This window comes from Eublepharis macularius, chromosome 3 (assembly GCF_028583425.1).
Source record: "Eublepharis macularius isolate TG4126 chromosome 3, MPM_Emac_v1.0, whole genome shotgun sequence".
Taxonomy (NCBI): Eukaryota; Metazoa; Chordata; class Lepidosauria; order Squamata; family Eublepharidae; genus Eublepharis; species Eublepharis macularius.
The window spans coordinates 181,786,502-181,800,779 of NC_072792.1; the positions used below are offsets into that span (position 1 = coordinate 181,786,502).

General features: G+C 48.8%; 1 protein-coding gene across 1 annotated transcript in view; it reads left to right on the plus strand.

The window, feature by feature from the left end:
• Positions 1 to 14,278, plus strand: part of ARHGEF17 (Rho guanine nucleotide exchange factor 17) — a 242,875-nt gene that overhangs the window by 157,209 nt on the left and 71,388 nt on the right. The gene's annotated exons all lie outside the window — the stretch shown is intronic.

A 14,278-nucleotide genomic window follows, 5' to 3' on the forward strand; every position in this document is an offset into this window, starting at 1 on the left:
AGGGTTGCAGGGGCAGGCAATGACAAACCACCTTTGTTAGTCTCTTGCCATGAAAACCCCACTGGGGTCACCGTAAGCTATGACTTGAAGGCACTGTCCATTACCAAAATAGGTGGCTAGTAGCAGGGCAGGGAATGCAAAGTGCTTTCGGTGTCTGCCACCCTCTGCCACATACATTTTGGGATTCCCTTGCTGGCCTACTGTTGTGTGTTTTCACTTGGAGATAACAAACGTGCCTTGTGAAGTCCATGCTCTCGTGCTATGATCAGTCCTGAATAGAGATGGGCACGAACCACAAAAAACCCGAACCATGAGGTTCATGGTTCGTGGATTTTCACGAACCAGGAACCACGAACTGGGGCAAGTTTATGAACCAGTCCATGGTTCATGTTTCATGGGGTTTAAATGCCCCTTTACAGTCACTTAGCAGCGGCAGGGAAAGTGGCATTTGACAGTTTAAAGGGCCCTTTCCAGCCTTGCAAGTGGCAGGTTCCTTTAAACTATCGGCTGATAAACGGCAGGGGGGGGAATCCCCCCTCACTGCCTGCCAGCTGATAGTTTAAAGGGACCTGCCGCTTGCAAGCAGCAGGGCCCTTTAAACTGCCCAAACCCCAGCCCCCACCCCCCCAGCCCCAGCCCCAACCCCACACTTACCTTGCCCTGTGAGCCCACAGCGTACTCCCCCTCCTCCTGTGAGGGGCGGGAAGGCCGTTTTCAGCCTCTTCCACTGCTGCATGGGCCCTTTGAGGGGCGGGGAGGCTGTTTTCAGCGGTGGAGGAAACCGAAAATGGCCTTCCAGCCCCTCAAATGGTCACCGTGGCAGGAGGAGGGAGAGGACGCCAGGTGGGGGTGGGGCTGGGGGCTGGGGTTTGGACAGTTTAAAGGGCCCTGTGGCTTGCAAGCGGCAGGTCCCTTTAAACTATCAGCTGGCAGGCAGCAAGGGGGAGGATCCCCCTCTGCCTCTTGCCAGCTGATTATTTAAAGGGACCTGCCGCTTGCAAGCTGCAGGAAAAGTTTATATGACCATTTCCCTGGGGAAATGGCCATTTAATCTGCCCCTTTATGACCCAAACGAACCAGTAGTCCAGTTCGTGGAAGTTCGTGGAAACAAGCTTCCACGAACCACTGGTTCGTGAACTACGAACCGGCCTGGTTGGTGCGTTTTTTGGGGTTGTAATTCGACTCGTGCCCATCTCGAGTCCTGAACACTGCTCTGTTTTCTGGCTTCCTGACCTCTTTGTTGCATTATTTTTCTTCAAAATCTGATTTATTTAAATGTTTATTTCCTCAGTTCTTAACGTAAGTGCATACATCATCAAATTGCATATTGCATTCGCCAACTGAAAGAAAATACACACAATACAAATCCAATATTATATACGATATCTAATATATCCGATGTCTTAGTCATTTAAGACTCAACTGCATGTTAAGATTTCTTCCCTGAAGACATTTTTTTCTTTTACAAATTTAACTGCCAGGATTGTGTTATCAAGGAGAACAGTTTTGGGGGAAAGTTTTAACCATGCCTTCCCACCACCACCATTTTCTACCAGAAAAGTCATTCCCGGACCTCTTTTACCTTCAGCCATGGAGCGGCTTTCTCCAGCAAGGAAAGGCATCGTGTTGCAGTGTTGGACTAGCAGCCAAATGAAACAGTACGATTTCTGAATTGTTAGGAATTGTATTGTACATTTCGGCCCTAGGACTGTGGGGATCCGAGTTCAAATCCCCATTTGGCCATGAAGCCATTGCAGTCTTTCTGAGCTTAATGTTCTGCACAGGGTTTTTGTGAAGACAGAGGGGGGGGGGGTGGAGAACTATAGCCGTTGCTCCAATCTCCTGGGAGAAAGGGTAGGATAAATAAGACCGAACTTGTGCCCGGTCTTCCCTTTTGAAGCTTTCTCAGTTTTACCAGTAATTATGAGATTAGCTTCTAATTCTCTCTCTTCTTTTCTTTCGTTGTCATGTTTAATGTGCCCAAAGAGACCAATAAGTGGATTCCACAGCCAATCAGTTCTTTAATTACTGCAATTACCGCTCTCCACAAAAGGGAGACTTTAGGGTATGAAAAACAGTCACACCGCCATCATTTAATCTGCTTTGTAGCTTTCGCGAAGAGGGACAAAGAGCTATGCAGAGCACTGGAATCCATGCGCGCGTGCATGCGCTGATCCCACAAAGCCTATTGCCACCCCGCTATTCTGAGATTGCATCTGAATTAAAATGTGCCTTTCTGAATTGAAACCAATTGTGCCCGTCAGAAAACTCTTTTTCACGAGGCTGCCCTTTGATGAAGACATTCTTCCGATTCAGAAATCCGTGTATTTGCTTCACGAGTGGCATGACGTGATGAAATTGGCTTGTTCTGGTTATCACTGAAGTGCTTCTGCAGGAACTTTCTGGATTGTTTTCAAGGGCCGCCCCATGTACAGCATTTACAGTAGTCCAGCCCAGAGGTTGCAGAGGCATGGCTCGGTCCAGCCTTGTCCAGGAAGGAGCGATAGTGTACAGATTAGACATAAATACAAAAGAATTTTGCCGTTTCCTTCTCCAACAACAGAGTGAGATCAAATAGAATCCCTAACAAGATAGCATCCGCCCATCAGGTACTGGAAAATCAGTGCTTTCCAGAGCATCACCCTTCCCAGCCAGCCTCACCTCTGTCTTGTCTAGATTCAAGTTCAGCTTATTGACTTTTTGCCCCAGGGATCTTGGAGGGAGTTAGTAGTATAGGGAGACTTAGTTAAAGAAATACATAGCTTGGTGTCATCATATTGAAAGCCTCCAATTAAACCTGCGGTTAAAAGAAATCACGGGGCTGAGGAGAACTTGATTTTTGGGGAAGCTGCTACAATCTGAAGTTGGCTGTGCTTATGTGGTTTGGCTCAGAATACGGCCTCATAATTTTCAAAATGCAGCGAAATGATTCCTTTGCCTCTCGGGTCTAACATTCAGAGCTTTGCCAGGGCAACCGAAAAGTGCCTGTGTCTCTCTAGCAACTGTATTGCGTTGCTGTGTGTTTCAGGAGTCCGGAGCGAAACACTAGGGCTGTGTATGACAGTGTGCACGATTGAGATGTCAGAAGTGTTGTGCTCAGAATTCAAGCTATGCCACCCCTGGAAATGGCGTGGGTGTTTCTGTCAGTCAAGAAAATCTGGCTTCTCTTGGGCTGATGCACAAGGACTACAACGTGCCTCTACTCCCTTTGCAGCGGGGAGCCCAACGAGTCATATATTTTGAGTGTGCAGTTTAGCAGGAAGTCTCCCCCTTGAGCAGTTGGTTGCAGGGAACTTCACTGAAACAAAAATCTCAATTCCTCTCATCTAGGGAAAAATCTCTGCATTCTGTGTGCCCTGATAGGGCTGCCAGGCCACAGCACCAAATCCCCTGGGAGGAGTTGGGGAACGGGCTGTCCACTTACATCACGTCCAGTTTATACCATAGAGGTTTCTTTTGGCAAAATGCTAGAGTGTTCTCTATGTCACTTCTTGTTTTTCTAGAAGTGATGGTTGGAAGGTCCCCTTACCCTCTGGGTGGGAGGAAGAAGACCTGGCACTCACCTTTCTAGTTGTCACTTCCAGGAATTGACGTCGTGCAGGCCACGTACCGCCCCTGGGAGCGCTTCTGTGATCTGCAGCAGGCCGATTTCGGCCCATTTGGGGAGAAATCAGGCCCGTTTCAACCACTCAGCCCACTGCAGAGCCAGAGAGGACGGCCGGAGTGGCACAGTGGGCCCTGAAGTGCTCCTGCGCTCCACAGCGGGCCAATTCAGGCCCAAAATGGACTCGGTTCAACCTGTTTGGGGCCCAAAGTGGCCCACTGTGGCACGTGGTAGCATGCTGCACCACCTGGGAGCACACCCCAGGAGGCACGTTCCCTGGCCTTTTCCTTCGCAGGCCAGTTAAGTGGGGGCGGGGTGTGAAGGGTGAAAGCGGGGGATTCCCCCCTCCCAGCGGGGGACTGGCAACTCTAGATATAAGTGAGCCGGCACAATGCTGGTGCATATTCAGTTTCCTCTCCTATTTTGTCTCACTGGTGCCGGAGGCACCAGCAGGCAACAAGAGAGAATCCCAAGCCTGGCATCTCTACCCACTGGTATGTCGGACAGAAAAGATTTTCCCTTGACTTCCCAGGATCCTTTCACTAGAGATGCCAGTGGTTGAACCTGGGGCCTTCTGCATGCAACTCTTCTCTGGGTTCGAGCATAGGTGTAGCGGGAAAGTGTACATTATTTCCAGTCCTGGAGATCCAAGGAGTCTGCTTGACCCAGACTACAACTCCCATTAGCATGAGGTTAAAAAAACTGAGGCTGAATTGTCGGTTCTGCTTGAGTTTGTTTGTGGGAATGCAGTTCCCTTTTTCTGTGGCTTATACCTGGGTGGGGAGTCCAGATCTTGTTGATTTGCTGGAGCAAAAGGGAAGCAGTGCTAACTGCAAAACAAGCAACAATCTGAAAAGGGAGGTCCCAGGCCAGGCTAGCAGGGATGTTCTTGTGCGGTTTCTCCAGGGTCCAAGGCTCAGCCCTGGACTTGCCAGGAGGAGGGAACAGGGGGCAAAAGGACCCTACCGGGGAAACGGCACATCCAGGTCAAAAAACCACCACTTCCGGGTCAGCAGAAGGTCACTCCCGGGCCAACAGAAGTTCACTTCTGGGTCAGCAGAAGGTCTGCAGGAAGTCCATCCCTGTTGCCTAGGAAACTGATTGATTGGCACCAGGCTGCCTGCAGTGACGAACCAAAAAATGAACCAAACAAACCAGCCTAAAGTTCGTGGCGGTTCGTCAGAAATGGGAACTGACGAACAGCTGGTTCGTGAACCACGAACTTCCCTGGTTCGTGCTTAATTTTGGTTCGTATTTCAGTTCGTGTCCATCTCTAGTTTATATGCCCTGGCTGTTCCTTCTTCCTATTCTTCATCTCTCATCCTGCTACAATCCTTCCTCCTTCCTCTCTACTCCATCTCCCAGGTGTGCAGTTGAAGATTACATCTGATTATTTCCCTTTTGATGCAATTTTCATGACAATACCAACAATGGCTTGTCAGTGGCAGTTCTCCGGAAGGGCAGCCTTGTTCCGCCCGCCTCTGCTGTGCAGACCGTCTCTAATGCTGTGATCTGTTGTTGTCTGGGCAATTACAGCGCACTTCTTTGCCATCTTCCAATTTTTTCATCTCCGTCGGCTTAGATCTCATCTGTGTTCTGCACCCCTCCGTTTGACTCTCTGTCCCCTTTGTGATTCTCTTTGTGTTCACCAGTGTCAGAACTGGTGGCGGCTATCTAGGAACGAGATCTTGAGGTTGTAGCTCAAGGAAAAACTTCTCCTTGGCACACAACGATGCAGGCCAAAGGTCCATCGTATCCGACTTCCTGTTTCCCACAGCAGCATGTCAAGATTGTTCTGGGAAGCCCCGAAGCAGGTCATGAAAGCAGCAGGCCTCTGCTTTAGTCACCCAGCAACTGGCACTCAGAGGTATACGGCCTCTGAACCTGGAGGGTTCTTCTTCCCTACCCTGGCAAACAGCCATCAAGAATTTGTCCGGTTTTCTTTTTCTAAAGGCAGCTAAGCCAGCAGGCGTCACCGCATGTCCCATGGGCAATGAATTCTGTAACTTAACAGAGCATTATATTTAGAATAGAAGAATCATAGAATCATAGGGTTGGAAGGGATCTCCGGGGTGATCTAGTCCTTCCCTCTACACAATGCAGGGAATTCACAACTACCCCCCATTGACCCCTGCTCCATGCCCAGAAGATGGCAAAACACTGCCAGGATCCCTAACCAAACTGGCCTTGGGAAAAGTGCTTCCTGACCCCAAGGCGTGTAAGAAGGGGCCACGAGAGCTAAGCACTGATGCAACCCTTCTGGCCCTCCCTCTCATGATCTGCCCAGGTTCGCAGAATCAGCACTGCTGTCAGATTGCTGTCCGAGAAGTGACGTCAGCGCACAGGTCATGGGAGTGCTCCCATGCCCTGCAGCAGCCCGATTTGGGATGGAATCAGCCCGCTGTCTTCCTCAGCCATTTGTCCTGACTCATGAGTAAACCCACTTAAAGAGTGGTCTTTTAAGTCAGAGGTTTTTCTACAATTTTGTATAAGGCTTTTCAATAACTGTGTGTAAGGATTATAACGGATGGACTTATGAATATACTGTTGATATTGGGAGTACTTATGGAATATTATTATTATTATTAACAACAACAACAACAACAACAACAACAACATTCGATTTATATATCACCCTTCAGGACAACTGAATGCCTACTCAGCGGTTTACAAAGTACGCTATTATTATCCCCATAACAATCACCCTGTGAGGTAGGTAGGGCTGAGAGAGCTCTAGAGAGCTGTGACTAGCCCAAGGTCGCCCAGCTGGCTTCAAGTGGAGGAGTGGGGAATCAAACCTGACTCTCCAGATTAGAGTCCTGCCGCTTTTAAGTGAGTGACCCGAGGTCACACAGCTGGCTTCAAGTAGAGGAGTGGGGAATCAAACCCGGCTCTCCAAATTAGAGTCCCACACTCTTAACCACTACCCCAAACTGGCTCTCAGTTTGGTGTTATTGTAATAAGAATATTACAATAAGTCTTCTTGTGAAAGCTTTATTAGGACATAGAACACAATTTTTGAGTGATAGTTTATTTTGTTGCTTAGTTAGTTTTCGCGAAACTGTGCTGCTCTTATCTAATTATCATGATATTTCCTTTATATTATTTTTAATCTCCCATGCAAGACTATTTGGATTTTAGGCTCCAGGTTCTAGAAGCAAAATAGTAAAGAGTCCAGTAGCACCTTTAACCAACTTTATTGTAGCGTAAGATTTCGAGAGCCACAGCTCTCTTCGTCAGATGCATCTGATGAAAAGAGCCTTGGCTCTCGAAAGCTTACGCTACAATAAAGTTGGTTAGTCTTAAAGATGCTACTGGACTCTTTACTATTTTGCCACTACAGACTAACATGGCTAACTCCTCAGGTTCTAGAAGGAAGCTGGTGTCAGGAAACACATCCAAAGGTACCAAAAGGTGCCGTATTTGGGATCTCTTCTTTAGACTTGCCTCGCAAGGAATGTTCTCCAAACTCTTGATCATTCTGGGAGACCCTTTCTGTGCTTTTCTGTATTCTACAATGTGCATTTTGTCACACAGCAACCAGAACTGAACGTAGCATCCCAAGTGCAGCCGCCCTGCAGATTGATGCAAGGCCATTCTGGCACCAGCCGTTTTTATTTTCAGTCCCTTTCTCTAGCATGAAATCATTATATTATTCATTATTTTATTTAAAACATTTAAAAGCCACTTTTCTACCACGCAGCAGCTCAAGGTGGCTAACATGATACATAACAATAATAAAAATACACGCACACACACACACGTACTGAATTTAAAACCACAATTTAGAACTGACAATAACTAGAGAAAACCAGTAACATCGTATTCTGTTGCTACCTAAAGACTCCCTGGGGAGACTGTTCCATAATTGTAAGACTGCTACCGAAAAGGCCTTCTCTCATGTACCGCACATGGTTGGTTTCTTTATCTGATGGAAGAGTCAGTTGGGCTTCTCCCTGTGATCTTGACTCCTGGGCAGGAACGTGGGAGAAGACGGTTCATCAGGTACAGTGTTCCCAAGCCATATAGGGTTTTAAATAGACTTGCCAAGTCCCCTTACCCTCTGGGCGGGAGGCGGAACATCCAGCACTTCGCCGAGTGCTGCCCTTGTGCGTGCTCGTGCTCCCGGTCTGCGCGATGATGTCACTTCAGGAAGTGATGTCATCACGCAGGCCATGTGACACCCCTGGGAATGCTCCTGTGCTCCATAGCGGGCCAAATCAGGCCACTGTGGAGTGTGGGAGCACTGCTGGGGTGGCATGACGGGCCCTGGAGAGCTCCTGCGCTTCACAGCGGGTCCAATTTGGTCCAAAATTGGCCAACTGCAGTGCATGGGAGCACACTGCCCGGCCCAGGAGCACGCCCCAGGAGGCACATTCCCCCACCTTTTCCTCCACCAGCCAGGTAAGTGGGGGTGGAGGGTGGGAGCAGAAGATCCCCTGCCCCCAGTGGGTGACTGGCAACCTTAGTTTTAAAGGACAAGACCATTGAACCAGCAGCCAGTGCAATTGCTGTAATATTGGAGTCACATGCTCCTGGTAGTTCATTTCAACCAGAAGCCTAACTAGGTTTGCCAGGTCCCTTGTCTCCCCTGGTGGGAGACTGGGAGCCTGGCTTTTACCCTGCTGCATCCGTGGATTCTCTCTTCGTGCATGCACACAGTGTGCGTGTGCTCCTGGCTTGCACAGCGACGTCACTTCCGGGAAGTGACGTCATCACGTGGGTCAAAGGGTGGCCTGCATGTCAAAGACCATGCTCCCTGACAAGCTCAATTCAGCCCGAAATGTGCCCACTTCGGAGTGCTGCGGGGTGCGATTTGGGCTGCTGCAGGCGCGGGGGAGCCCCACACTGCCTGGGGGCGTGCTGCGCCATCCCGGGGTGGTGCCCTGGGGAGCGCCCCCCCTGCTGGCCAAGGAAGTGGGCACAGGGGGGAAGGGTGGGAGCAGGAGATCCCCCACCCTGGGGGGGGGGGAATGGCACCCTAAGCTTAACCACAACATTCTGCACTCACTGCAACTTCCAAACCCTCTTCAAGTCTCGCCCCAAGCAGAGCATGGCGCAGTAGTCTAGATGTAACTAAGACATAGAATCATAAAATCATAGAGTTGGCAGGGGCCATACAGACCATCTAGTCCAACCACCTGCCCAGTGCAGGATCAGCCTAAAGCATCTCTGACAAATATTCATCCAGCCTCTTCTTGAAAACTGCCAGTGAAGGGGAGCTCACCACCTCCCTAGGCAGCTGGTTCCACTTTTGAACTACTCTGACCATGAAAAAGTATTTCCTAATATCCAGCCGGTACCTTTGTGCATGTAATTTAAACCCATTGCTTCGGGTCCTACCCTCTGCTGCCAACTGGAACAGCCCCCTGCCCTCCTCCAAATGACAGCCTTTCAAATATTTAAAGAGAGCAATCATGTCCCCCCTCAACCTCCTCTTCTCCAAACTAAACATTCCCAAGGCCCTCAGCCTTTCCTCGTAGGGCTCAGTCTCCAGACCCCTGATCATCCTCGTCGCTCTCCTCTGCACCCTCTCGATTTTGTCCACATCCTTTTTGAAGTGAGGCCTCCAGAACGGCACACAATACTCCAGGTGTGGCCTGACCAAGGCAGTATAGAGAGGGGCTATGACCTCCTGCGATTTCGACGCTATGGCCCCTTTGATACAACCCAAGATCGAATTAGCCTTTTTTGCCACCGCATCACACTGACTGCTCATATTTAGTTTACAGTCCACTCTTACCCCAAGATCCCTTTCACGTATACTACTGCCCAGAAGTGTATCCCCCATCCAGTATTTGTGCTTCCCATTTTTTGGCCCAGACATGGATCACTGTAGCTAGATCTGCACGAACAAGAAACGGGCACAGCTGGTGCTCCTGCCGAAGCAGGGCAAAAGCACTCTTTAGCACTGCAGCCACCTGGTTTTCTAAGGTGACCGCATGTCGAGCAGCACTCCCAAGCTGCAAACCTGGCTTTTCAAGGGGAGTATAACCTCATCCAAGACAGGAGAGATCTCAAGTCCCGGATAAATTTTTCCTGCTGCTGTCTGGAAAATCCTTGTACCTGTGGCAGCCCATTTCCTCCTGTAGCAATTCTCTTTAGCTGGTTAACCTCTAGGACATTCCCCCACATGGGTTTCCTGCCAGCTTATATGACCACACAATAAACCCACAACTGAGGTTTGTTTGATGGTTCATTTTTGTTTGGGACATTGGTATGCCACCTCTCTGGATCTGGTGGAGGTGGCCCACAGTTAAAACAGTCGAAACAAAAGAAAGCGATGTTGATAGGGACAAATAAAAAGAAATCAATATCAATAAAAACATTACCCATAAAAGCAGCCAATATTAGCAATAAAAAGATTTATTTACTTACTTCATTTATGTCCCACATTTCTTCCCAATGGAGACAAAATAAACCTGTGAACTAGATTAGACGGAGAGGTTGTGACAGGCCCAAGGGCACCCTGCAACTTTCTGTGGCAGTGAGGATTCGAACCTGGGTCTTCCAGATCCTATTCCGGCACTCTAACCATATCTGGTCCTCCAGATATGTTATTCATCCTAATGAGTGTACTTTAATCAGTGCTGAAAAAATAGCGCTTGGGAAGCCAGATTGCAATTCTCCACCTTTACGTTGGCCTGTATTTTGCTCCCAACTTTTGTCAGGTTTTCTTGCTGTCCGGGGGAAGCCACGATAGGGCAGGGCTGACCTTCTGCGCTTCTGGCATCTGTGTGTTTAAGCCTACGGCTGCTTCCCAGCCCTTCACCAAGGAACAATGGGAAGTTAACAGCAGAGGACAAAGACAGCCGAGCCACCCCCACCCCAAAGCCCAGAGCTGCCGCTTTGTTCACTTTGAAGGACAGGAAGGCTAATGAGAATTTAGAAACATTTAATTTGACGCAGTGAGATTCCTGGAAATGCTCTGGACTTATTCACACATGCCGTCCTTGAGGAGAAATGGGATGGAAACGCATTGAATGAATGACAAGCATGGCTGTGTTGAGAAGAGTTTGCAACTCAGAAAATTATCGCCGTCTCTGAATAGTTTACAGCAGGGCCTCTCAGAAGTTGAGAAAAGCCCAGGCCAGTTCAATTTTTTAAAGCCCCCTCCTTCTCTCGCCACCACTGGGCCTGGCTCAGCTCCTGGCCTTTGCCGGTGAGAGAGTACGAGGTTTGGACAGGGGAGGGTTAAATGTATATTTTAAACATTTTAAGATTTTTCTGCAAACCTGGGGGGGGGGTTCCCCAAGTTTGCAGAACTATCTGTTGTCTGTCAGTGAGGCCCCAATTCATGGATTTAAGTATCTACAGATTGGGCCGTGCTTGCTATTCCAATAATATAATAAAAATAAATAATATACAATGTTGATAAAATAGTAATGATGATAAAATAGTAAAGAGTCTAGTAGCACCTTTAAGACTAACCAACTTTACTGTAGCATAAACGGTGAAGACAGCTGTGGTTCTCGAAAGCTTATGCTACAATAAAGTTGGTTAGTCTTAAAGGTGCTACTGGACTCTTTACTGTTTTGCTACTTACACGGCTAACTCGTCTGGATCAATGATAATGATGATATTAATTCAAAGTGCAGTACCGGCTGTGTGGCCAGGTAATGGGACACGAGTTTAAAGTTGTATGATGAATGTCGCCTTCTTTCCATCCTCTCAGCGTATCTTAGGGTTGCCGGTCTCCAGTGACTGGCGATCTCCTGGAATTACTACTGATCTCCTGGCCACAAAGGTCAGTTCCTCTGGAGAAAATGGCTGCTTTGGATGGGAGACTCAAATGGCATTATACCCCACTGAGGCCTCTACCATCCCAAATTCTGCCTTCTCCAGGCTCCACCCCCCCAAATCTCCTGGAATTTCCCAACCTGGAGCTGGCAACCCTTGAATCTCTGCGACTGTATGTATAGCCTTATTTCAAGATCATGCCAAATGTCTACATTTGAGGCCTTCTGCAAATATGAGGCCTGGGCCAAATGCTCCCAATCCCGCCCCTGATAGGTTTACAGGTGCAGTTCAGAAAATACTGAGCTGGTTTACACATCTCTGCACCCCCCCTTAGATGTTTCTACATTCGAATGTGTGAATGGCCTCAGCGGGGAAAACATTGGGTTGGCTCTGTCAGCTTTTTTGTTGGTGCAAGAGAAAGATGCTTGGACACCCATGAAGGCTAGATGGGTGGCGAAGTTGTGGTGGAGAGGGGAACTGGATGCAATTCCCCCTACCCCACCTCTCATCTGCAGAAAAACTAATTGGAAGTCAGATGTTAGAAACACGAAAGTTCTGTCTCTGGTGTGAGATCTGATCGTAACCCGTTCACACACACAAGGCTTCTACTGAATTAAGTGATGGAATTGAGGAGAGGGAAATTGAACGCTTTCAGCAGTTGTGAGGTTTGGACAGAAATTAGGACTCCTTTAGATTTTGGAACTTGGTTTGAAGTCAGGCTGGCCTCCTTATTTTATCAGCCCGTATTAGCCACAGTCTGATCAGCAGAAACCAGCTTTTTCATGGTATGCAGGTAACCATTACCCTGACCTGGATAGCTCAGGTAAGCCTGATATCACCAGATCTCAGAAGCTAATCAGGGTCAGCCTTGGTTGGTAATTGGATGGGAGGCCTCCAACGAAGACCAGGGTTGCAGTCAGGCAATGACGAACCACCTCTGTTAGTCTCTTGCCATAAAACCCCCCGCCAGGGGTCGCCATAAGTCAGCTATGCCTTGACAGCACTCTCCACCCCCACCATATAACCGTTATCTCCTGCTGGGGTCTGCAGGCAGAGAGGCTGTCAAATTCACAGGAGCCAAGGGAGATTGACTTTTTCTTCTGGTCAGTGGGCAGCCCTGTATGCAATTGCTTCTCTGGCCATCCAGCCATTTCCAGTCACTGAACTGGAAAGTAACTCAAGGTTCGGCTGGTTATCTCAAAGCAAAATGTAGCATTCACCTCTCCTACCCCCAGTTCTCCTGCCACCTCCGTTCACAGTTTCTGGGTCCACTCCACTCACACACACACCCCTTGCTTCTCCATCCTCCCTTGCTTCTCCATCCTCCGTTCACAGTTTATGGGTCCACTCCATGCCCCCCCTTGCTTCTCCATCCGCACATGCCTGTGTTATTTTCAGCACAGGCATCCAAGCACCCAAGGAGGTGCAAATCCCAGAAGCTGATGACGCACGGACCGGATCCTCAGAATGGAAGAGGGGGCACTCCAAAGCCATCCATTCCTTTTGGATGGAAGTCCATCCAAAGTGACAGAGAATGGACACACATGAATACAGATGAAGCTGTCATCTGCTAGCTCAGCCCCTTGGTCAGTCTTGTCTACTCAGACTAGCAGTGGCTCTCTGGGGTCTTAGGTGGCAGTCTTCTAACATTGCCTCCCACCTGATCCTTTTAAACTGGAGATGATGGGGATTGAACCCGGAAACATCTGCATGCCAGGCAGGTGCTCTTCCACTGAGCCATGGCCCCTCTCCTTAGTTCTCCAGGGTCTCAGGTGGAGGTCTTTCACATCACCTATTGTCTGGTCCTTTTTAATGGGAGATGCTGAGCATTGAACTTAGGACCCTCTGCGTGCAAAGCAGAGGAACTTCCACAGAGCCACAGCCCCTCCCCGAAAGCGCTGTGCTCTGGACATTTGGACTCAAATCTCCCCAAAGTAGCGCCACCACTACACCACACTTGTTCTTCCATGACACAAGCAGAAGGCAAGCTGGCAGACCAGACGAAGAGCTGGCTGGCAGAGGCCTAGAGATGAAACAGGCAGGCTCACAGCCACCGGCTCCTGGGAAAGGTCTAGAGACCCAGGGATGCAAAGACTGAGGGCCAAGCTACAAGTGACAAATGACACTTGAATGGCAAGCGTATTTCTCCCTGTTCACTTGCCCTCCACTAAATCCACTTGCCGTTGAAGTGTCATTCGTCACTTGTAGCTTGGCCCTGAGTCTGGCCCTCATAGGGCCGGTTCTATCATTAGTCAAAATGCACGTGGGACGGACTCACCTTCAGATGCTGAGATTTCCAGTCAGTGAGCTATGATTGACATGTTTCCTTTCCCGCTCCCCAATGTGGCTAGCCTGAAATGGCAGTTGGGGATGGCATGTTGGGGGAAGCTGTCAGTTGGAGTTGGAGAGTAAACAAGAGAGTGGAAGGGAGTGGGAGCCTGGCTTTTGACTAGAGAGGGTCAGCCAGAGCATCCTCTGTGAGAGGAAATAATGTTTGTGAAACACTTTTAGTCCTCGGACTAAAGTAGGAAAAACCAGCACTGACTCCTGCTTAGACTTGAGAGATCTGGGAATTATAGAGGGCCAAGGAAGTGGGTAAAGAGGAGTCTCCCCTTCAGTGCCAGGAACAGGGTCATAGCTCATAACTATAACGCCTGCCCAGTATCTAGGAAGGGTTTGTCTCAGTGGAGCACCCTTAAGGTCTGGAGAGGAGGGAAAGTCATGCTGGGTTTGTGTGTTTGAGTATATAAAGTGTAACATCTGTGAAGCAGTGTCCACCTCTGAACGAAGCCAGCAACCTAGTGTTAACCAAGTGTTTTGTGCCTCACACCAGTGAAGTTCCTGTACAAAAACCTTTCTGTTTCTTCAGTTCAAACACCTGCCTACCTGCCTTTTGACTTTAACCTACTGTAAATAAACCTTCTGTTCCCTTTT